This window comes from Squalius cephalus (assembly GCF_949319135.1).
Source record: "Squalius cephalus genome assembly, chromosome: 18".
In the NCBI taxonomy this organism is placed as follows: Eukaryota; Metazoa; Chordata; class Actinopteri; order Cypriniformes; family Leuciscidae; genus Squalius; species Squalius cephalus.
In genome coordinates, this window is record NC_137139.1 from 6,570,817 (window position 1) to 6,595,861 (window position 25,045).

The following is a 25,045-nucleotide window of genomic DNA, read 5'->3' on the forward strand; positions in this document are numbered from 1 at the left end:
AGGCAATATTGTAGTTTTTTAAAGCTCAAATCTGTGGTTTATTGATAAAGATAGCGCCTATTTGAAAATTTGATCTGACGTTCTCTGAGTTGTGAGATCCAGGCGATCAGCGTGCTCTCAGTGCTAATGTACCCCGCCTGGAACAGCCTTTCCTTGGCTAGTCCTTCTGATGTTTGCTCTGATGTCTCTGTAGTGCTTTAACATGAGGTATAATTTGTCTTGTGGATATCTATCTTGTGATCTTTTTTCTCATGAATGTATCATTTGTTTCCTGGAAAATCGTTTTGGCTGTGGGCAATGTGAAATTTAATAACTTTATATATTTAGGCTATTTAACTTTACCTTTGTTGCTGACTTTGTACGTTTGAATGAATTGTTTGCTTATACTTTTATAATGGCTATTATTGATCATTAAAACTGGCATTTAACAAAAAGAGACAGGGTTGTGTTTTATAACATATTTCGTTTTATTGATGCCTAAAATATACATACAGAGATAACCGGAGTAGTCAGAGCGAGCTGAGTAATGGTATCAAGTACGCAGCTGTACCATTTGCAGAATTTTATCCGAACTTTCTGTACTTGGTATTGAGGAACGCCTCTGCAGTCTCCACTAATGAGCTGATGAGCTGAATCAGGTGTGTTAGATAAAGGAGACATCCAAAATGTGCAGTGGCGGAGGTCCACGGGACAGGTTTGAGAAGCACTGCCATGGAAGAGCCAGTTGCTCCCCAAGCAACCTTTTAGTGTACAGTTCTTAAAAGAACCCCCTTTTTTTTCTTAGTGTGAAGAACATTTTAATAATTTAAAGAACCTTTTTCCTCCATAAAGAACCTTTAGTGGAATGGAATGTTTCCATGAATTTTAAAGGTTCTTCGCGTAGATGCCAAAAATGAAATTTTATTTTTAAGAGTGTAAGGTCTGGAGATAACAACTGGAGTGATGAAGCAGCTATGGGGATCCCTGGAGGTCCAACTGAACAACAGAATGGAGATGCAAAGAGGAACTAGGCCAGTTTTGAACTGAACTGCATTTGCTTTTTGATCAGTCCTTCAGTCTTTGGTCTTATCTACAGTTCCAAGACTTGACTGGAATGTTCCTGCCCTCACTTTCCCCTCATCCACTGTCCTCAACTAATGAGGCTACACCTGAGGGTAAATACTCTACGTTTACTGCCTTTCCAAAACCGTCAATATCTGAGAGAGCTTGGGAAACTTGAGAAACCAGGTTGCCAATGACATGTACCATCCAGTCTGCCCTTCAATACCTCAATATATCTCCCAGTAACTTAAGAAGGTTTCCCAGACTTTGAATCGTGTGGAGCTAAAGATGGAGGACCTCATTAGGCATCCTTGACCTACATACTTCAAGGACAAGTTTCTCTCTCTTCATGCTACGTGAAGACATTTGAGAGGTCCAGAAACATGTTCAAACAACACTGATCTAACATGAACACATTGGATCGGGATAAACCACCAAGAGAGTGGAAGGAGCTCCACACACACAGACACAAAGTCTCCTTGCAATCTAAACCAATTGCAACATGAGCCGCTTTCCGACTGGAGGAACCTTTTCACAGTTCCTAGAACTATTGGCTAAAGTACCCGGATGTCGGCGTGTTCGCACCGCAGGAACTAGGAATGATTTTAGTTCTAGGAACTCCATTTGTAGGAACTAATTTAGGTCCTACTTCAGAGTAGGGTCTAAACCAGCACTATAGGAACTACCCGTGACGTTAGTGTACACTGATTGACCGAACGCACGCGGAACACCAGCACCCGCCATTTTTAAAACAGCTAGAATGTAAACACACAGATTATAGCCTATATATTTACTCCATAAACTAACTATACAAACATGGAAAACAGTGATAGATGGGTCTCTAAACCTTTATGCTGAAGAGAAAATCCAACGCAACTTTGAGGGGACCAAGCCAAACATGATTATGTTTATCTGCCCAGCTAGCAACACTGGACATCAACCACACGGCATAGGCTAATAACCTTTTTTTCATATACTGTCTACTTTCTATAACAGTTCTATCTAATAAGATATTAAACAGTACTGTTAGACAGATCGCTAACTAATAAACACAGAGAATGCGAGCATTGTTTGCTCTGGCGTTCTCAGCGCTGCCAAAATAAAGGTCCGTCGCGCCGTCAAAATAAAAGTCACCGTGCTTGCGTCACTCCCTTACCCCTCCTACCAGTTCCTATGGCCACTTGGCCAGTGCAAACGCAAACAGCAAAACCGAGTTTGGGGGAAGCAGTTCTTAGAACTGTTTAGAAGTGGACAGTTCCTAGAACTAAGTTCCTGTAACTACTATGCGGCTATGCACAGATTAGTTTGGATAATTCTAGCCTTTGTGCTTCACAGAGGCAATTTCCACCTGGACAAATCTGGTGGCACAATATAGATGACATTCCTTATTTCTTCATTGTGTTCAACAGTGTTCTACCTCTCAGAACTTCAGAACAGACAAGGAAATGCTGACTATTTTTTATCCCATTCTGGCTGCGGCCACAGCAGTGTTAGTTCTGAGTGGTGACTAGTGTCTTCACAAACCTTTTCCCGAGGGTCAGTTTAGGTTTTGTTATTTATTGTGATAAATGTTAAAGAAAATGTCATCTGTATTGTTCTAGAAATAAGTGGGCTACACAGCCAACATAAAGGTCAGAGAGGTCACAAACTCATCCTGTTTCTAACATAATCTGAAATTATGCTTGGGAACATTGTTCAACAGAGCAAGCTCATTAAAAAGCTGCTAGATCTGCTGAAAAACTCTTTTAAATGGGAAACTGCTGCTTCAGTTACAGATGCTGTAAGTGATCCACAGAGAGCAAAGGAAACAAACAGATATGCAGATTCAACAGAGTACTCAGCAAAATAGTTAGACGTCTACAACAGTGGTTAGTCGTCTATGGAATAAGTCTATGGTTGATAACATTTGTCATTAAAGAGGATGGGGTGAAATTCACAACCCATCGGTGGAGTCGACAGCCATTTTAAGTAAAAGTGATGTATTCACAACACAAACCATGGATGCATTGAAAGACAATGATCCAAAATTATGAGTTTCCATGTTACACACGCTCTTGGACAAGTGGTTAGGATGATAGCAATGAACTTACACTCTGCATAAAGGGTAAAGCAGTGACTTTTCAGTGTTTAGGAAAGATAAATGGTGAATACATAATTGTGCAGACATGCCATTCTTCCTGTTCATTTTTTGGGCAATTATTATTATATGTAACAAAAGAAGTAGTTCTCTTTGTTGAGCACTTCAGTTGCTTGTCTTAGAAAGTTGAGTCTTTGACTGGGAATTTAATGGATTCAAAAATATACCCGAGGCAGTTTTAAATAATCTTCAGTGACTGAAGTATTTACGCACACGGCAGATGCCTTTGTCTAAGCAACTTATACATTTTATCAGTACGCAGGTCTAATATTGTAGCAGAATGTGATGAGGAAATGAATTCATCTATCTTGCACAAGCAATTGTATTGGATTTCTCTAAATTACAGAGAGACCTGCATAGACAGACAGGAGTTGCCACAGTGAAGTGAATGGGCATTCATTGTCAGAATTCATGTGATTTCATTCTCAATTGAAGATCACACCACTGTTAACAACTACTAGACCACATCACTCTATTCTCTTTTTCTATGCATGTCAAGAATGTCCATTCTAGCATGACTTCAGCTTCAGTAGGAAAGCACTGCTGATTCACTGTACCATAGGATTTTCTGTGCCTGTTCTCTTTGAGTTCTACTTACGAACCACCCTTACACTAATCAGGTAGTCCAGATGCTGACAAAAATAAAAGCAAATGGGACATGACTGTTATTTATAACAATGCAAGCGGCATAAATCTGGTAATTCTCACCTGCATCATCTTAGGCTGTGTTCACACTTGTCATGTTTGTTTAGATTAAAACAGACCCTTGTGCAATTGCTCTGTTAGTGTGGTTCATTTGAATAAGTGTGAACGCTGCCATCTGAACCCTGGTGTCTCCAAACAAGTGGACCGAGACGCTGAAAAGATGGATCTCTGTCCGCTTCCAAACAAACTCTGGCGCGGTTCGAATGAAATATTAATGCAACACTGACCAAAGACATACCAAAAACAGGACATGATGTCATAAGATGCGACCCTAAGAAGCACAGACTGCTCAATTTTTTCTCATCATAGTCGTGGTGTTTCCCATCACAGTTCAATACAGGATCAGAACCGGGTCTCCTCGCAGCAGATCTTCATTTGTGTGACGGAGGGATTCATGATGCTGTTTTGACTCCTTTACACATTATATAAGCTCTTCACGAGTTTTCAGCTGGTCAAAATACCATCATATGTTGCTACACACATACAACGAGCGCATTTATCCCAGAACACAGCATTGTTTTGGATGTTTGGTAAGTTCTGTTGTGAAAGCCGACCAATCATGAACATACAGTATCCCTGTGCCTTTAGGTTCAGTATCTTTAGGTTCGTTACTAAAAATGCAAATGTGAACGCTAAGATTATCTTATCATTTCTGTCTTTTCATTGGTTAATTTTCATCAGTTCCACGTTGTCATTGTCAAGTCAAGTCAAGTCAAGTCAAGTCAGCTTTATTTGGACATGACACATGAATAATTTTCTTCTAGAAGAAAATTGCGTCATCGTCCACCTTAAGTAAGGCAGATCAATAATATTGTAAAATATTGTAAAATATTTTGTAAAATATTACTGTAAAATATTAAATGTCCCCAACTAAGCAAGCCAAAAGCCAAGGCAACAGTGGCAAGGAACCAAAACTCCATCAGTGACAGAATGGAGAACCCAGGCTCAGTCGGGGGCCAGTTCTCCTCTGGCCAATGAGCGAACAGTGTATGATTATGATTCAGACAGCATTACAGGTCAGAAGTCAGATTGGATCAGAACATTCACAATATTATCCAGTTCCATCTGGTTGGATTGGTTTGTTGAGGTGTCGATGAGGCCTTCACAGGGCTGATGAGGCTGGTACTTCAGGGATGCGTCATGGATGGGTCCAGGCGCAGGTCCACCATCTGATCTGGATACGGCCCGGATCCGGCTGACTTCAGTAAACCTCGGAATGAAGAGAAAGACTAACATTAGCGTAGATGCCATTCTTCTTATGATGTAACGAGTATATCAGGTGTTATAGGAAGTGTCCCTGGATCCGGCTGACCTGATCTATGCAGCCTAATAATCATTTAACTGATTTGAATAATAGAAATGTAATGTTCTATATGAATGCCAGGTGAAAGAGATGCGTTTTTAGTCTAGATTTGAACTGACAGAGTGTGTCTGCTTCCCGGACAATGTTAGGAAGACTGTTCCAAAGTTTAGGTGCTAAATAGGAGAAGGATCTACCGCAAGCTGTTGATTTTGATATTCTAGGTATTAAAATACAATGAATGATATTCATTGGTTGTTGTTGTCATTCATTTCCCCATGTCCATATGTTTAAGCCCTCATGTTTGCTTGTTGTGTATTGTTAAATGCAACTCGCTGTTGGTTGCATGGTTCATGTTAAATAGTGATGGGAGACACAAAGATTTTCAGAGCTTCTAATCAATTGAACCAATTGCTTAGCGAAATGATTCAGGTTCGAAGTGTTCGAAACGCCACACGCTGCTGACCACTGCTGGTCAAAACAGTGGAAATGCAACTAAAACTCGTCAAACATGCATTAAAACACCTTCTAACAAACACTTTGCAGATGTTTTATTGAAAGTAAACTATCAAATGCAATTAACTAATCATCTAATAAGATTTAATGTTGTGTCTGTGTAATATGTGTTCTTTTATACATTTTCAAGGCTTGTTTTGTTTGTTCCATTGATGGCTTAGCTAAACTCGAATAAGAGACTATTCACTATTATTTCTTTTAATTATACCAATGTCTTGGTATGTGTACAAATGTATAAAACTGATCAGAGATCAGGTAAAACCCATAGACACTTGTTCAATGGTTCACCGTTGAGGGGTGATCTCAGTAAATCCACATGATTCATGGGTTCACAGAGATCATCGCCCAACAGTGGTGAACCTTTGAAATTTTGAAACGTTTTTTAAACAGTTATGACGTAACAAAGCCTCGTAACAAAACTTTGGAAGTTTGATACATGCTCTGAACCACTGATTTGAAACAAAAGATTTGTAAAGGTTTCGAAGCTTCATGAAGCAGTGTTTCAAAATCCCCCATCACTAATTTTCACGCCTGCTCAAGTTCATTTCATCATTTAGTTCTGTTTTTTTTATGTATTTTTTTATTTATGTTTAACTTTAACTTTACTTCAACTCACCTGCAGTGGACTACCATTACAATATCTGTAAAAACTAGTCTAACTTGGGATTAGTCCAGGAACTGGAACATAACCTTTCAATATTGAGCCCTTGATCAATACATTTAGCCTCCAGGTTCTTCCAGGGTGGCTGTCTCTGTATTAAATAAACTGTTTAATAACAGGTAAGCAATAACAGCCATACTCTAGCTCAAACCCTTACATCAATCATTGTTTGTGTCCCAAAACACAATCCATCAATTCCACCATCTCTTCTTTGTCTTCCAAATAATCAATTTAAATTGAGTTGAGATGAGTAGGTTTCTAACATCTTTCGATCACAGGGTTTAGACCTCTTATTAGTTTTAAGCATGGTAAAAGCATCTACTGGTCTATTTTCAGTTTTGCTCAATATTTGAAATATTCAGAAATATTGACTTTAAATAATTTTTTACTAATAAGTTAAAGTAAATAAAGAGGTTTATACATAAAAATACCAACCATGTGCATATTCTCCCTATTCAATGTCATTTTGTAGTTTAAATTTTAGGTCAAAGTAGGTAATATTGTTAGCTTAGCTAAATAGAAACAGAGGTCTATAATACCTGGACTGGGCTAGTTAGTATTCCCATTCATCTTAACGGCAGTTTCTCGGCTTGCGCAGGATTCTCCTGAAAGTGCACGATTGTAATGTTTTGACCTTTGCTAATGGAGTCTTTTGCTCAGTATCATAAGCCGCCTGATGTCAAAGGCAGCAGACAGACTGTCAAAGCCCATTTCATGCTTTTAAGAGTCCTCCTTAAATTGTAAACTGACAAATAGATTTGTCGTTTACAGTTTATGTTGCTTCTGAAAATTTTCCAAATGTTTTTGTAATAGATGTGCTAAGTGAAGGGTACGTTAAGCCACGCCCAATGTTTTGTACGTGAGTGGTCTGTAGTTTCTGAAGTACTCAGTTAAAATAAGTGAACATGCAAAGCGAGTGTGTGTCGTTCTTCATCCCGAGTCAGCCTCCTATTAAAACACACAGTGGCGACGAGGATTAAAAGTTCTTTTAGAGACTGTTAATTGTAGAGAAAAACTGTTGCACTTGTCGTAGAAGAAACTTAAAAAAAGGAACAAGGCACGAGTGTAACGCTGCTAACAGACTGATCTAACATGGCAGCGATGCCGTTTGGCCGTGTGGATGAATACAAGGAATTGAAGGAGGATTTTGAATCGTACATGGAGCGTTTTGAACAGTGGCTGCTGGCGAATGACATTGCAAGTGAGAAAAAGGTTAATGTGTTTCTCTCCGTGATCGGGGCAGAGACATATGGACTGTTAAAGAATCTAGTCACGCTGACGAAGCCAAGTGAAATGTCCTATAACGAGCTGAAAGCAGCGCTGTTGGCGCATTACAGGCCGCAGCCATTAGTGATCGCGGAGCGCTTTAGGAAACGCAACCAAAAGGAAGATGAATCTGTGGCGGATTACATTGTGGCTTTGAGACAGCTGTCAGTGAACTGTGAATTCGGACAGTATTCGAATGACGCGCTCAGAGACCGATTTGTGAGTGGGCTAAATTCAGAGTCAATGCAGCGCAAATTGCTGAGTCAGAAGGATCTGACGTTCAATCAGGCTTGCAAAATTGCATCATCCATGGAGTTGGCCTCGAGAAACACGCTGGAAATTGCGGGTAAGACAAAGGATTTACAGTCAATGAATGCGGTGAAGGAAACAGAACTTCCATTGGAGAGGAAAGGGGGAGTTTAAGGGGAGAGAAGATTCTGAAAAAGGAAAATCCCAGAAAGAGACCAGAGACAAGAAGATAACAATAAATGTTACAGATGTGCTGGAAAACATTCAGCTAGAGACTGCAGGCTCAAGAATGAGAAGTGTCTTGCGTGTAACAAAATTGGACACTGTAGAAATAAGAGAACAATGGGACAGACACAGTATGTGGAGGCAGAGTGTTCTAATGAAAGAAAAGAGGATGAATCAGAGTTATTTGGTGTGTATACGGTATATACAACCTCAAATGGAAAGAAAGGAGTTCTGGTGAATGTGAAATTGGTATAATGAGGTATTTTCTGACAAACCAAGTGCAATTAAAGATTTTAAAGCTTCTATTCGAGTCCGTCCTAATGCAACTCCGATCTTTCAGAAAGTGAGACCTGTTCCTTATGCTTTACGAGAAGCGGTGGAAAAGGAACTGGAAAGACTGGAAAAAAACAGGTATAATATATAAGATTGAAGTGAATGGGCAGCGCCAGTTGTAGTCGTGCCAAAGAGCAATAAGTCCATCCGCATCTGTGGTGACTATAAAGTCACTATAAACCAGAATTTAGAGGAAGAAACAAATCCGCTGCCCAACACAGAAGATTTGTTAGCTAAGTTGGCTGGCAGAACATTGTTTAGAAAACTGGACTTGGCGCATGCATATTAGCAATTAAAATTAGACCAGCACTCAGAGAAATACCTCACCATCAATACTCACCGTGGCCTGTACAAGTACCATCGTCTCAGTTATGGAGTGGCCAGTGCTCCTTCTATTTTCCAAGCTGTCATGGATCAAATCTTGCAAGAGCTAGATCACATCACCTGTTTCCTTGATGACATTCTTGTCACTGCTAGCTCAAAAGATGAGCACATCAGGAGACTGGACGAAGTGCTTTCCAAATTGGAGAGGTATGGACTCAGAGTAAAACTTTCCAAGTGTCAGTTCATGCAAGGCAGCGTTGAGTATTTGGGGCACAGCATCGATAAAGAGGGTCTTCACCCAACTGAGGAAAAGGTGGCAGCGATTGTAAACGCCTCAAACCAAATAATTGTCACTGTGCTACGGTCTTTTTTGGGCCTCCTGAATTATTATGGTCGGTTATACAAAATCTGTCCAGCCGGCTTCAGCCTTTACACAATTTGTTAAAACAGAAGCAACCGTGGAGCTGGACTGCTGCGTGTGAGACGGCTTTTGAGGAGGCTAATCAGCTGTTGCTTGGTAGCACAGTGCTGGTGCATTATGATGGCAACAGACCCATGAAATTAGCATGCGATGCCTCACCTTATGGGGTGGGCGCTGTAATCTCGCACATTATGGACAATGGTGGAGAGCTCATTCGCATCCCGCACACTGACTGAGACAGTAAAAAGGTATGCTCAAATTGAACGGGAAGCATTGTCCATCATCTATGGGGTTAAAAATTTCCATAAATATATTTAAGGATGGAAGTTCACCCTCATAACTGACCACAAGCCTCTGCTGGCAATCCTCAGACCAAAGGCAGGGATACCAACCATGGCAGCTCTTCGAATGCAGCGTTGGGCATTAGTGCTGATGTCTTATAATTATGACATTGAGTATCGCAAATCAGCTGATCACATGAATGCCGATGCAATGTCCAGACTGCCAACCATGGGTAAAGACTGTATTGGGGAAGCATGTTCTACTTTTCCCAGGTGGATGAGCTTCCTGTGTCTGCAAGGGACATAGTTCACGTAACACGAAAAGATCCGACATTATGCAAAGTGTGGAATTATACACTGAACGGCTGGCCCAACTATGTGTCTGAGGAGGGTCTGAAACCATACTTCACTCGCAGACATGAGTTGTCGGAGGACCAAGGCTGTGTGTTGTGGGGAATGCGTGTCATAATTCCCCCCAAATACGGATTAAGGTTACTGGACGAGTTACACCATGAGAATCCAGGAATCTGCCGTATGAAGGCCCTGGCTCGTAGCTACTTGTGGTGGCCAGGTTTGGATGGGTGCATTAAAGAGAGAGTGCGAACCTGTAGCTACTGTCTGGCAGTTCAAAAGTCGCCAGCTGTGGCACCCCTTGAGCCCTGAGCGGCCATGGCAGAGGATCCACATTGATTTTGCAGAAAAAGATCAGCAGTTTTTCCTAGTAGTGATCGACAGCCATTCGAAATGGTTAGAGGTTGTGCCGATGTCATCAATCACCTCCTCGCTCACCATTGACGCACTTCGAGGATTGTTTGCATCTTATGGGTTTCCGGAGAAGGTGATCTCTGATAACGGGCCACAGCCTGTGTCCGCTGAGTTCACAGATTTCCTGAGAGGGTATGGAATATAACATACACGAGTTCCTGCCTACCATCCGGCCTCAAACGGTGCTGCAGAAGGAGCTGTTCAGATACTGAAACAGTCACTCCTGAAAGGTGTTTTCGAGAAACAGGGTAAGCAGATGCTTTCACTCAAGCACAGATTGGCAATTTTCTTGATAATGTACCGTAGTACACCTCATACGGCCACAGGAAAGACACCAGCGGAGCTGTTCCTCAAGGAAAGACACCAGCGGAGCTGTTCCTCAAGCGTCACATCCGAACACGCTTTTCACTGTTGAAGCCTGATCAAGCTGAGTCTGTTCAAGAAAAACAGCAGGAACAAAAGAAACAGAATGATCGGGGGAAAAGAGTCCTAATAGCCTTTGTTGAGGACGAACCGGTAAGAGTTCGAAATTTCAGAGGAGGACAGGAGAAATGGTTGAGCGCATCTGTGATCGAACGAAAGGGTCCTGTAAGTTACCTCGTGCAGGAGGGTCAGAGAAGGCGCACTGTGCATGTGGACCATATGTTACCTAGAAACGCTGCAGAAGGATCTCCCTTACATGGTGTGTTAGATTTCCCGAATCCAGCTGTCACTGATGATTGCAGTGGACCATTGAGCTTTCCTTTGGTCAGAGACAGCTCTGTGCCAATCATTGAGCCTGAGATCACTGGAAACACAGAGAACTTCACTGCACAAGATCCAGTGAGTGCAACACCCTCAGTGAAAACTGTTCGCAGATATCCACAGAAAGTTCGCACTGCTCCCAAAAGGCTGGATTTATAAGTATTTTACTATTATGGGTTTGGTGCTATTGTTTTGATGTTAAAGGAACAGGTTGTTGTAAAGTTGTGAAAAAATTGTTACCTGAAAATTGGGAACTGTTGTGTTTTCTCTGTTGGACAGATGTGGAAAAAAAAGGTTTATTTCTAACATGTTGATTTCTAAAGAAAGTGTTTCAAATCTAAAGGGGAAGGATGAGTGGTCCGTAATTGCTGAAGTACTCGGTAAAAGTAAGTGAACATGCAAAGCGAGTGTCTGTCGTTCTTCTTCCCGAGTCAGCCTCCTATCAAAATATATTACAGTTTTCATTTGGACAGAAAGAACAGTTAGCTTTGAATGTACGTTGCCCTCAGAATAGTGTAGTTAGTGCGTCTCCCAGGAGGTGCTAACTGGACCATGCTAACCAGCTTTGACCGCTTGGTTAAAATGAGCTTAGCCTCTTGCACGGTTCATGTGAGGAGTGCTATTGGCATGGTGAGTGGCTTTTCCTTCCCATCCTTTCAAAAATGCTGTAGCCCTATCAGGATAATGATGGTGTCAAATGATAATGCTATGGTATTTAGATATATACCACGGCACAAAAAGACAACCTTTTATATACCATGCCATTTATATGGTTCTCCATTGTACTCCAAAAATGCAATGATAGCAGTTTTTCATGACCAAAAAGCCAGGTCAGTAGGTTTTGAGACAAGGCCTATATTTTTCTTTGTAGTAAATGTTGTACAGATGTGAATTATGTATGCCATGTAACTTATGCTAATGGTAACAATATGGAAGGATTTCATCCAATAAGTCATCCAGTCCCGTTTCAGTTCTATGATTTGATGCATGACAAGTTTGTCCATTAGTATACATATATATTATTGTATGTGTAGTTGCTATCGCTTTAAATGTTTTTGAAGCATGCCCAACCAGAAGTGATGAGTTTGCTAGATGTAATAACAGCACCTGCTTCAGGGAACAGTTTCTCCAGGAGCACAGTGAACATCTGTTCTACAAACCAGCTTGTTGTTTAAATGTAATGTTGTGTGTGGCAAATGATTCCTAAGAAACGTAACAGTGTCTTTCTCTTTTATATTAAAACTAATGTGTGTGTATTGTCTTTGTTAACCCTTAAAAAAAGTATACTTCAAGTTCATATTAGTAAGTATACTTTATGTAGTTAGCATACTAATAGCAATGTTCTAGAAGTATATTTGTAAGTGTACTGTTTCAATACTACTTAGGACTGAATTGTCCCACTTTTTAGTGTATAAAAGTATACTTTTAAAGCTACACTGTGTAATTTTCTTAGTTGATTCTTAGCAAAAAACACTTCGTTCTTTCAAAAATATATGTGCTCATTAATGTATATTTACTTCTTTCAAGTAATAAAGTATTGTCGTAAGTTTATAATCTGCCATTGAAAGTACATACGGGTGAGGGGTTCGAATGCCGGTCGCCATGTTGCCCCTCCATCTTGAAACTACATTAGCCAAAGAGGGACATACCTGTAAATTCAAGCTTCGCCTTTTGCGCTTTACACTCAGTGACACAGAGACGAATGCGAGGGGGAGATTACTCGCGACTGCTGGCAGATTTGAAAGATTGCTGATGGAGGATCACGCCTATTTTCGAGGACATGTAGCAGAGTCGCCAAGGAAGCGAAAGAGAGAATTAAAACGTCAACGCGACAGGCAAATCAGCAAGACCAACGTCAATACTGGAGTAACTTTTCCCAGATGGAAAGAGCTCATGAGGAGCAAAGATTTTAAAACGGACGCCGAAGTTGCCTGCTTTCTTCTCGACAGGTAATTCAGCCTATTTGTGTAAATTCAAAGTTTTATAGTTGCTTGTCTAACCATAGCATGGTTGTGCATAACGCTAGAACGACCTCTAGTATAACTTGCGTTACTTTTCCTCACGTCAATGGTGGAAAAATATTGTTTACCTTGTAACATAAATCTGTGCTGCAACGGATCACAGGTAATGAATAGTTTTAAAGGCGCAATTGGACTAAGTCGAACTGGAAGCCATGTTAATCTTGGAATAATACGGCCACCGTAGGAGTTAAAACGCCCTCGGAATTGAAAGGAACAGAAACTAATATTCACTGGGTAGTCATAAACAATTTCACCACTAGATGGGGGAAATTATCACACAGTGTAGCTTTAAGAGTAACAGTGTAAACTGTTTTAACCCTCTTTTTGGTGTTAAAAAATCTACTGTCAGGATTTATTAAAGACACGCAGTGAAAAATTAGCGCCAAAAAGGCGTGGACAGGGTTATTGTTGCTGTTGACCTTAATGCATATGCATTTGTAGGAGTTTCCCGTTCAGTCCCAAAATATATAGGAGGAGAGTATTTAATTGAATCAGGCCAGGTGAAATTCGTATGTACACTACCAGTGGACTAGCCTACACACAAATTTAGATACTCAGAATTAGCATCATATCTTTTTTCTTTATAAATCAATATTTCCAAACAATGTAAGTTTATAAGACTATCCCCTGGTTTCACAGACAGGGCTTAAGACTAGTCCTAGACTAAAATGTAAGTCTGAGCTGTTTCCACTGAAATAAACTTGCACTGACTGATCTTAAAAATATATCAGTGCCTTTTTAGTTTTAAGATGCACATCGGTAATGTTTTTTTCTAAGCATGTTAATAAAAATTACTTAAATGTCCTAATTGATCTATGGTCTAATCCTGGCTTAGTCTAAGCCCTGTCTGTGAAACCGGGCCAATATGTAAAACTATGTGGAAAAAAAGTATTTAATAGGCTATACTCAATCAAAATAGTAAACACAACTACAAGCCATGTATACTTAGAATACTTAATTTAAGTATCTAACAATCAAAAGATTGAGTACATGTATAGGACAAATATACTGAGGCTTTTCTGTCAGTATAAGTCAAGTATACTTAAGTGCAATTTTAAGTACATAAAAAGACTGAAAGTATACTTTCTCATTTTTAGTTTAAAATAAGTATATTAATAATAGCAAACTTGATTAACTTCTTTTTCATACATTTTTTCATAATTTTTGGGCTTAATGGCTATCTAACATAATTTGTTGATAAGTAAATATTTTTGCATATTTAATAAGCGACACTAACAAAACACAATTAACAGATTATTAAAATAAAATCCTCAACCTGTCAGGCTTCTTGGGAGGATGAAGTAGGAGGCAAACTCAAAGATGAAGAATTCCAAGGTTTTAATTCTCAATTATAACAGATAACACAAAACCAGGGAGCATGTGCTCAGAACAAGACTACCTAACATGAACATTGACCGACACAGAAGACTGAAAGACAGGAACTTAAATACACAGATGACAACGAGTGAAGACAGGTGACGGTGATGAAGAACAATGGCTAATAACTAAACACAGGTGATGCAGATGATGATGATGATGAAGACCAGGTGCAGGTGATGATGACTGGGAATTCTGGGAAGTGTAGTGCAGACAGGACGATGACAGACGGTGAATGTGACATTACTCCCCCCTCCCGGTAGGCGCGTCCTCGCGCCGTAGAAAGACCAAAGGGGTGGGAGGGTGGGCGCCCTGGAGGCTGACGGGGAAGACAAGGCAAGGGAGACAAGGCAGGCAGCCTCCAGGGTGGAGCAGACTGTGGGTGTGGTCACGGTGGAGCAGGCTGTGGGCGTGGCCAGGACGGAGACGACCCCTCGGGCGGCCACGGCGGAGCGGACCCTTCGGGTGGCCAGGGCGGTGATGTCCCCTCAGGCAACCACGGCAGTGAGGACCCTTCGGGTGGCCATGGCGGTCCGGACCCTTCGGGTGGCCATGGCGGAGAAGACCCTTCAGGTGGCCACGGCGGAGAAGACCCTTCAGGTGGCCACGGCGGAGAAGACCCTTCAGGTGGCCACGGCGGAGAAGACCCTTCAGGTGGCCATGGCGGAGAAGACCCTTCAGGTGGCCACGGCGGAGAAGACCCTTCAGGTGGCCATGGCGGAAAAGACCCTTCAGGTGGCCACGGCGGAGAAGACCCTTCAGGTGGCCATAATGGTGAGGACCCCTCAGGTGGCCATGGCCCCTCGAGTGGCCAGGACGGAGCCCTATGGCCCCCCCCAAAAAAATACTTGGGAAAAGTCCCGGGTACCAGAGAGGGCTCGGTGCTGGGCAGATCCAGCGACGAGGGCTCGGTGCTGGGCAGATCCAGCGACGAGGGCTCGGTGCTGGGCAGATCCAGCGACGAGGGCTCGGTGCTGGGCAGATCCAGCGACGAGGGCTCGGTGCTGGGCAGATCCAGCGACGAGGGCTCGGTGCTGGGCAGATCCAGCGACGAGGGCTCGGTGCTGGGCAGATCCAGCGACGAGGGCTCGGTGCTGGGCAGATCCAGCGACGAGGGCTCGGTGCTGGGCAGATCCAGCGGTGAAGGCTCAGTGCTGGACGGGACCAGCGGTGAAGAGGGCTCTGGGCTGGACGGGACCAGCGGTGAAGGCTCTGGGCTGGACGGGACCAGCGGTGAAGAAGGCTCTGTGCTGGATGGGACCAGCGGCGAAAAGGGCTTTAAGCTGGACGGAACCAGCTGTGAAGTGGGCTTTGAACTGGACGGAACCAGCTGTGAAGAGGGCTTTGAGCTGGACGGAACCAGCGGTGAAGAGGGCTTTGTGCTGGACGGGACCAGCGGTGAAGAGGGCTTTGTGCTGGACGGGACCAGCGGCGAAGAAGGCTCTGAGCTGGGCAGGATCAGCGGCGAAGAAGGCTCTGAGCTGGGCAGGACCAGTGGCGAAGAAGGCTCTGAGCTGGGCAGGACCAGCGGTGAAGAAGGCTCTGAGCTGGGCAGGACCAGCGGCGAAGAAGGCTCTGAGCTGGGCAGGACCAGCGGCGAAGAGGGCTCTGAGCTGGGCAGGACCAGCGGCGAAGAGGGCTCTGAGCTGGACAGGACCAGCGGCGAAGAGGGCTCTGAGCTGGGCAGGACCAACGGCGAAGGAAGCTCTGAAAAAAGGTCAATTAAGTCCTTCTCGTCCGGACTCTGGCTGAGGACAGGAACAGGAGACACTGGGCGGACAGTCTCTGGCTTGGCGGGCACGGCGCATACTGCTTTGGACTCGGCAGATCTAGCGTGAAGTGCGGGCTCGGCTGGACTGGCGTGAAGTGCTGGGTTGGGTGGTGTTCTGGACCGGGTCGCAACACTCTCCAGACACCGGGTTACCGTCTCCTTCCAACTCAGTCCGGTGGTGTCTGGGAGGTTGAGAGGACGATGGAAAGAGGCCCCGATCCAGAACAGGGTGCTGAGGGTTTCGTCCTTCAAAGAGCTTAAGAGGGCGAGCTGCCAAAACTCCTTGGCAAAGCTCAGGATGTCGTGGTTCTCCTGAGCCACGAGGATGAATTTGAGGTGTTCATCCATTACCTTGGTCGGTCAATCTGTCAGGCTTCTTGGGAGGATGAAGTAGGAGGCAAACTCAAAGATGAAGAATTCCAAGGTTTTAATTCTCAATTATAACAGATAACACAAAACCAGGGAGCATGTGCTCAGAACAAGACTACCTAACATGAACATTGACCGACACAGAAGACTGAAAGACAGGAACTTAAATACACAGATGACAACGAGTGAAGACAGGTGACGGTGATGAAGAACAATGGCTAATAACTAAACACAGGTGATGCAGATGATGATGATGATGAAGACCAGGTGCAGGTGATGATGACTGGGAATTCTGGGAAGTGTAGTGCAGACAGGACGATGACAGACGGTGAATGTGACACAACCAAAGTAAATATTTCCTTAATTATTTTTTTGTTTTTGTTTTAACAGTTCTATGTGTATGAGCACATTCATGTTGAATGAGCAAAAATATTCATGTTTTAGCACATACAGACACAATATTTTTACATATGTTACAGGGTTTGGAGGGTCTCAGTATGAAGATGATTTAATAAGTAATTTAATAAACGATTTGTTTACTATTACAGTGTACAAATTAATTCGTTTACTGGCATATCAATAATCTACTGTAAAGAAAATGCTGTCTTCCTCTGGTCATCACTGCGTTGGCGAAGAGCGATGATCTGTGACAGGACTGCAGGAATCTCATTCAGGGAAATAACAAATATTTGGGACTGTAGCTTTGAATCTCTCATCCCGTCTCCTGTTTCTCCTTCTTTCTATCTTGATTTTGGTCACGCTTTCTCTTGCCAACAGCCTGATGGGAGTGTCACGAGTGTGTGTGACGTGCTGAGTTTAGAGATAAACCACTGAACATCTTAAGGCTCAACCACTAGACTAGATCATCTCCACTTTTTATATTTACTATTTACTATAATCACAAAATCATTCTGGAAAATAGATGTTTCTAACAATCGCTGTGTCGCCAGAGGATCACAAACACACATTCGCTCTCTCTCTGATGATTAATCTCTTAATGGCCGTTCTTCCACATTACATCAGACCCCTTGAACCTCCAGTCACATGACTTGCTTAATCACAGCTCAGCCAATCAGGCTTCTTCTGATGAAAGCCCTATCTGAGGGAGCGCTGTTCCCTGGCAACTCCCAGCATGCTTTTCTTACATGCTGTAAGCTCCTCGGTTATTAGCTGTGGCGTCTCTGCTCTGATCTGTTTAGCCAGAGCTCACCTGGGTGATCAGCCTCTCTCTCTCTCTCTCTCTCTCTCTCTCTCTCTCTCTCTCTCTCACTCTCTCACTCTCTCACTCTCTCTCTCTCTCTCTCTCTCTCTCTCTCTCTCTCTCTCTCTCTCTCCCTCTCTCTCTCTCTCTCTCTCTCTCTCTCTCTCTCACCATTTCTCTGACAACACTTGCTACATACTTTCATTTGTTCCCAGTTTCTTTGTTTACCTCAGGCAAAGTGAAGTCTTTCCTTGCGGTTCAAATATTTTTGACAGAGCTATCAAGTATTTTATTTACTCGAGAACACAGTGCATGAGCCTGAAAAAAATGGATTGAATTTAGTTTGATTTAATTTTCACACCATTTTATATTAGTTTGAGCTGAAGCTATGGGTACGTTTACACGACAACGATATGCTTAAAACTGAGTCGTTTTTCCTTTGAGTTTTCCGTGTACAGACGACTCCATTGTCAAAACAATCCCCATTCACACGGATCCGCAAAAACGACTAAAAAATGCTGTATTTTGCTGCCAGGCCATTAGATGGCGATGAAACACTATAGACTAAACACGTAATACGCATGTGCATGACATCATTGTCTTCAGAAACCTTCAATTTTGTTGTTTAAATGGAGACCGTTTTCAAAAACGTGCACTTTGAAACCCATTTTCAAAACTTTGTGTTTTCACGCACACAAAGCGCTATTGTCGTGTAAATGAACGGCCACAATGCATAAAAAGTTTATGATTTTAGTTGAAAACGGTGTCGTGTAAACGGCCCCTAATTCTGGCAAGCAGGATGAGTGGCGTGATTGATAATGAGATTGGTATCTCTCACGACAGTGAAGGATGAGAGAAGACCAGGCCTGGACTTTACCTTGTGTTATGTTTTGTTTATGTGTGTGCGACAGTTTTGGGATTTTTTAGTGCTGATATTTTGTGCTGATGTTTTCAGCCCAATCATGCCTCCTTTCTATGTAAATTAGGTTTATTATAGATTGTGCCTCATATGTCTGCCACCGTTAACAATGCTCTATTTCCGCTTGTGGGAAGCAAACAGATTTTTATTTAAAATATACTTTTTTTTCCCTAGCAATTATGGCAGCAATAATTCATCAAATGATGGAGATGAGCATTATCTGAGCTTTTTAATGATGGAGAAGAGCATGGAGTGATGTATCCAGTCAAGCACCCTTTCAGAATTCAACTTATTATGATCTAAAGTCGGTTTTAACTGCCTTTTCAGATGTTTCAAACCATACAGTATGTGCATTATTAAAGTCAAATGACTGTGAAAGTAGGCACTGCAAATCATAATGCAGTGCTTTGAGTGACTGTGGACAAAAGTAATCTAATGTTTGTTTCTAATAGTTCAAATAGTTTAATAGTTCAATAGTTCAAATCTAATAGTTTGTTTCTATTAATTAGAAACTACTTATCAGGCCAGTATACTTACTAGGGAGACTGGTGTGATATATTTAGCAGCAGTCTCTGAAATCTGCTTACTATAATAGGTTTACATGTATGTGCGGTAGTTTTCATTCACTAGACATTTGTTAACACAGTGTTTTCAAAGAAAACCATCCAATAAATAGTGACATGTACTATTTCATGAAACAAAGTAGTGCAGCATTTAGTGCTCCAGAAATGAATTATGGCCAGGTTGCACAAGTCATTATTCTTTGTCCTGATCCCATTTCTTCCCTCTTCTTTGGTTTCCCTGAAGCTCAACTAGTCTCACGTAGCAAGACGTTCAGACTGATGGCTTTCATTGGCCAAGGACTTACCAGAGTCCATCTGACCGACATGTAAAGCAAACAATCACAGTTTGTTTTGCTTCGCGTCATGTTTAGGGGTGTGAAAATGTAACGTCGATGTCAATACATCCTACAATAACAGACCAGCGTGCATCTAATAAATGATTCATTCAAGAACGCTGTGCAAGTTTACTGCAATGAGCACTCATTTTCAAAGTTATAAACACGACGGCGGCGTTCTTCTTCCATGAGGGGGTTTGGCCAAAGCCACTCGAAGGCAAGTGTGCAACTGAAAAACGCCTGCTAATGCTGCGGTACACAAGGAAGGAGACGAGGCCTTTTTTTTTTTTTTAATGGATGTCAATGGAGGAGAGGCTTCACTACGCTGAATAAACCTCTGATCAAATAGCTTATCATTTTATGAATAAACAGCCCATCTGCTAATCTTCAACATATTTGCTCTTAAACATTCATTTAGATTGATCTATTTTTAGAGTTTGCTCCAAAAAAAAAAAAAAATCTGTTTTATAAGAGAAGTCACAGACAATTGCATGACAGGTATGATTCAGTTTACGGCACTTCTCTTTCATTTCTGTTGTATATTTTGTATATGTTATATTTTGGTTCAGCCGTGACGTCTGAGGCTGGTAGACCAGGTCGCAAACACACATACTGATAAAAATATATTGCTTAAATGCACTATAAATTGCTGTGGATAAAAGTAGCTGCTAAACATAAATATTAAGGGTGTCAATTTAACACATTAATTTAGAACATATATGTAGTTATGGTGATAAAAATGTAGACATTTAATAATGTTCTCTGACCTGTATGTGTAGTCCCTATATTTCCAACCATCAGAGCATTTAAAGCTTGAAGTACCAAATGCAAAACGTCTTTTTGCAAGTTTGTTTGTAAAAATGCATGGTAACTTTATTTTACAGTGTCCTTTTTACATATGTTACATGTACTTACCATAGTAATAACAGTAAATTATGCATAATTGCATGCAACTAACCCTCAACCAAACCCTAATCCTACCCTAACCCTGTAGTAAGTACATGTAGTTGCTTAATATTACTCAGTACTTAAAGGGCCCCTATTATGCTATTTTAAAGTTTCCTAATGTTGTTGTGGAGTCTCCTACAACATGTATACATGCATCAAAGGTAAAAAAAAAACTGTTTTATTTCCTCATACATTTGCACATCACCACATTTTCAATGATTCTCAAACGACATTGTCAGATGAATCAATCTCTCTAAATCCAGCCTTTCCGCGAGCTACTCTGCTCTGATTGGCCAGACAGCTCAGTCTGCTGTGATTGGTTTATCGCGTACAGTGCGCGTCGAAAACAAAAACGGCCATTGCCATAACAGCGTCAGCTCTGCTTGTCCTGAGGCCTCCTGCACCGTAAACTAAACACAGTAACGAACGATGATGTCGATTTGACCATATCAATGCGAGCGCGAGTCCGATGATGAAACATTGGAAGAACTGTTATTCAACCCGAACCTCCATCGCAAGAACGACTCGAGCAGGACTCAGTGTTTCTCAGCTTGATGTACATTATGAGATGTTGCAACTGTAATTCCTCACCATCAGCATTAACAAGTGCATGTCCATCAACAAATCGATTATTTTACTTGTACTAATTTATTTACCGAGTATTTTTGTAATATATTGCGGTGAACACGTGGAAACTGTATCAATGCAGTGCATGCATGCAATGTATACATTAGCCGAGCTTTCTAGCGTGAATGATCTGATGTAACATAAACGTTGGTAAAACAAATCTTGCTCCATGCTTAATATTTCCTCAAAGTAGTGAGAACGACAGACAATCTGCATTAATAGACACAGTTATAGGTAATAGTGGACAACTGATTAGCAGAAGTATTTCAGTAAGACAGTGATAACATGAGTTAGCCAGTTAGCAGGAGATCTACACAATATAAAACTCAAAACTAAGTATTTTGAACTTTAACCACTAATTCTTCACATGCTCGTCTTTGGGCAGTGAAAAAAAAAGTGTTTCACATTGTAGAGCAACAGCGTCTTCTCGACATGATGCTCTCCAGTATCACAGGAATCATCTGCTGGTTTGAGGTTCGAGTTTTCCCTGGTGTCTGCAAGCGCAATAAGTGGGCGGGCAATATGCTAATGTTGACGTCACTACGAAACGGCTTATGACTCGTTTGAAAAACGATTCATTTCATTGACTCTTACTTAGAGCTATGTTACACACTACATGAAAGGTAATTTTCAAAAATCTATTATAGAGGCCCTTTAAATATATAATTACACTGTAACAATGACACCTTAAAATAAAGTGTAACCAAATGAACAATATATTGCCAGTTTGTTCCTATAATTAATCTGCCACATTAATATAATGGTTTAAATAATGAATAATTGATTGACAGTCCTTGTAAATAAAGGAAAGACAGATGGAGAGCAAGCAAGCAAAGTACTGTTAAAAATCTGTAAATGAATACTGAAGGGGGGCGATTTAAAGTCTGCCTCGACCGCATGGCATGTTTTCTCATTACATCACTGTTGCCAAGGTGATGATGTCATGCTAATAATGACATGTCTCTGTGCACCCCATAATCACACACAACATCTCTCTCTCTCTCCCTCTTTCTCTCTCTCCTTCTGTCTGTGTCAATCCATGTCCACCAGAACATCGTCCCCACAGTTCACCTGACTATTCCCTTATTTCGTCACTGGATTTATTTTAGTTGTCCAAACCTGTGGAGGCTTCTCTTCAGGAGCCTTGTGTTGTTTCTCTGGCTGCTTGCAGGTTTAATTAGATATTAGATGCATTAAACATGCTGTGTGTGAATGAAGCATCTCTGACAATATAAAAATTATTTTAGATATCTTAAATCTTAAATAACACACCACATTTCAAATTATTATCAAGTAGCCTGTTTTACATGTGATTTAGTATGTTAGTCAAGTGTACTTCTTTAAAGCTAAACAAAAGATTCTTAGTGAAAGTTAATGCTTTAAAATTTCATTTAAAATAAAATTGGTAATTTGACATTTTTACAAAGTGCCTTTTAAAGGTGTACTTAAAGGGATAGTTCACTCAAAAATGAAAATGATCCCATGATTTACTCACCCTCAAGTCATCCTATGTGTATATGACCTTCTTCTTTCAGATGAACACAATCAGAGTTATATTAAAAAATACCCTGGCTCTTCCAAGCTTTATAACGGGGGTGAATGGAGGAGGAGATTTTGAAGCTCAAAAAAGCATGTCCATCCATTATAAAAAGTGATATATATGACTCCAGGGGGTTAATAAAGGCCTTCTGAAGCGAAGCCATGCGATTGTGTAAGAAAAATATCCATAATTAAAACTTTATTAGCTATAGTAACTAGCTTTCGGCAGACGGCCGTACGCATGGTTTTAGGGTGAAAGAGTAACACTTGACCCGACGCATTGACGAACGCGGGAGTGCAGAGGATAGAACAAAACAAGTCTAAAACAAGAAATTTAAAGAGAAATGTTGGAGAATTTCAACATAAGATACTACATCCTAAGATAAGATACTCCTACATCCTGCATCATACATCAGGATTGGGGTTACTCTATGGCGCAAGTCGACTCGTGCAGTGTGTGTACGGTCATCTGCAGGAAGATAGTTACTATAGCCAATAAAGTTTTACATATGGAGTCGTATGGATTACTTTTTATGATGGATGCATTTTTTGGGGCTTCAAAATCTTGCCTCCCATTATAAAGCTTGGAAGAGCCAGGAAATTTGTAAATATAACTCTGATTGTGTTCGCCTGAAAGAAGAATGCCATATACACCTAGGATAGCTTGACGGTGAGTAAATCATGGGCTAATTTTCATTTTTGGGTGAACTATCCCTTTAAGAAACAGTCATGAAAGTGTATTTTCTTTATTTCTGTATTGGGGAAAAACCGAAAGCAAATGTACACATTTCCTCTCACCAGAGCAACCCAGCAACTTTCCATCACAATGTTCCCCAGTGATCGAGTGTGATCCCCCCCTCTCCCAGTGCACCCCCCCTTTCCCCTCCCCCCTCTCTCTCCCTCTCTCTCTCTCTCTCTCTCTCTCTCTCTCTCTCTCTCTCTCTCTCTCTCTCTCTCTCTCTCTCTCTCATTCTCTCGCTCCTCCCCGTAACCCCTTGCCTCATGCTGTCTAAGCCATTCAAGTAGAACACCGCAGGATTATCCTCTACATGAGCTCCTGACACACTCCAAAACCCAGACCGCATAAGAATCTAGTGGAGAACAAAAAAAAAAAAAAAAAAAAACCACAGATAGTATCACCAGCCGGATCTGTGTAATGATATCTGGAACATTTTACTCTTAAAAGGTCCTAACATTGTTTGTGGATGGGTTCACTGTTGGTAAGTTCATAGGGGTTTTTCTTTCTTTTTTTTTCAAAACAAAGAGCTAAATTATGTGTGAATGGAAGAACATTTCCTTACATTTGGTTCTGCTAGGGGTCTTTTTGGCATTTTCGAGTAGATCAGTGATTTATCTTTTATGAAAACCACTGCAAAAACGCAGATGATATTGCTAGAAATATCCTCTACAAGTCAAATGCTTGGACACACTTCACTGAAATCTTCATATGTCTTTTTGATCTGCATGCTTTTGATAAAATGCATAAATATGCCTATGCATTTCTCTTATTATTGTTATTTTTTGTTTACATGGGTGAGATTTAGTAGATATTGTAGGAAAAACAGCTCAAAGTGTCCAGGACGCATGAGGTCATGTTGAAAAGACATCCCGTGAATCTCGTGAAGTTGGTTGAGAGTGAGCAAAGTTGTAATCTAGACTTTCTCCTACAGTATTCTAAATATCTAAATAACAGTATCATAAATATAAATACTGTAAATAACCTCTTTTGATATGCTTATGTAGCTCAATGGATAATCCTAAAGGAATAACAGAAACAGATTCAGCATGCTCTGCAGTGAGCAGTTCACATTACAGCACTGCCTTGTCTTCTGAAAATAACTAATGATAGTTTTTTCAAGTTGCTGGCAACAATTTATGTTAGACTAGGTGTAATCACTGTAATTAGCGTATTGTAACTCAGTTCAGAAAATGTTGTGATAAAATGCCAGTGAAGTGACAGAAGCAGCCATTATTTTTCACTTTAGGGCAAATTCACTTTACGGTCGTGCCAGTATTGCACTCAACATTGGTGCAAAAACATTACTAACCACTTGCAATCGAGTGTCCTCCCCTGTGAAAAAGAAATGTGCTTGATTGTATTGAATGTGCACTTGTAGTGTACTTCAAATCTTAAATGTAAATCTAAAAACATATAAACATAATAACATATTAATAAAAAGTGTTCTAAAGAGAGCGCGGTCATGTTTCTTAAAGGGATAGTTCGCCCAAAAATGAAAATGTGTCATCAATTACTCACCCTCAAGTTTTTCCAAACCTGTATCAGTTTCTTTCTTCCGTTGAACACAAAAGAAGATATTTTGAAGAATGTTGTAAACTGTTTGATTACCAACATTCTTCAAAATATCTTCTTTTGTGCTCAACAGAAGAAATAAAAATGGGTTTGAAA

At 41.2% G+C, this 25,045-nt stretch overlaps 1 protein-coding gene across 4 annotated transcripts in view; it reads left to right on the plus strand.

The window, feature by feature from the left end:
* The window catches only part of pacsin1a (protein kinase C and casein kinase substrate in neurons 1a), a 55,308-nt gene that overhangs the window by 6,521 nt on the left and 23,742 nt on the right, over positions 1-25,045 (plus strand). For 2 of the 4 annotated variants that reach the window (XR_013818949.1, XM_079848488.1), the window contains exon 1: positions 23,650-23,858. The exons of the other annotated variants lie outside the window; for them this stretch is intronic. The gene's annotated coding sequence lies outside the window, so the exon portion shown is untranslated. Of the gene's footprint in view, positions 1-23,649; positions 23,859-25,045 lie in introns of those variants that run through there. 4 annotated transcript variants of the gene reach the window in all.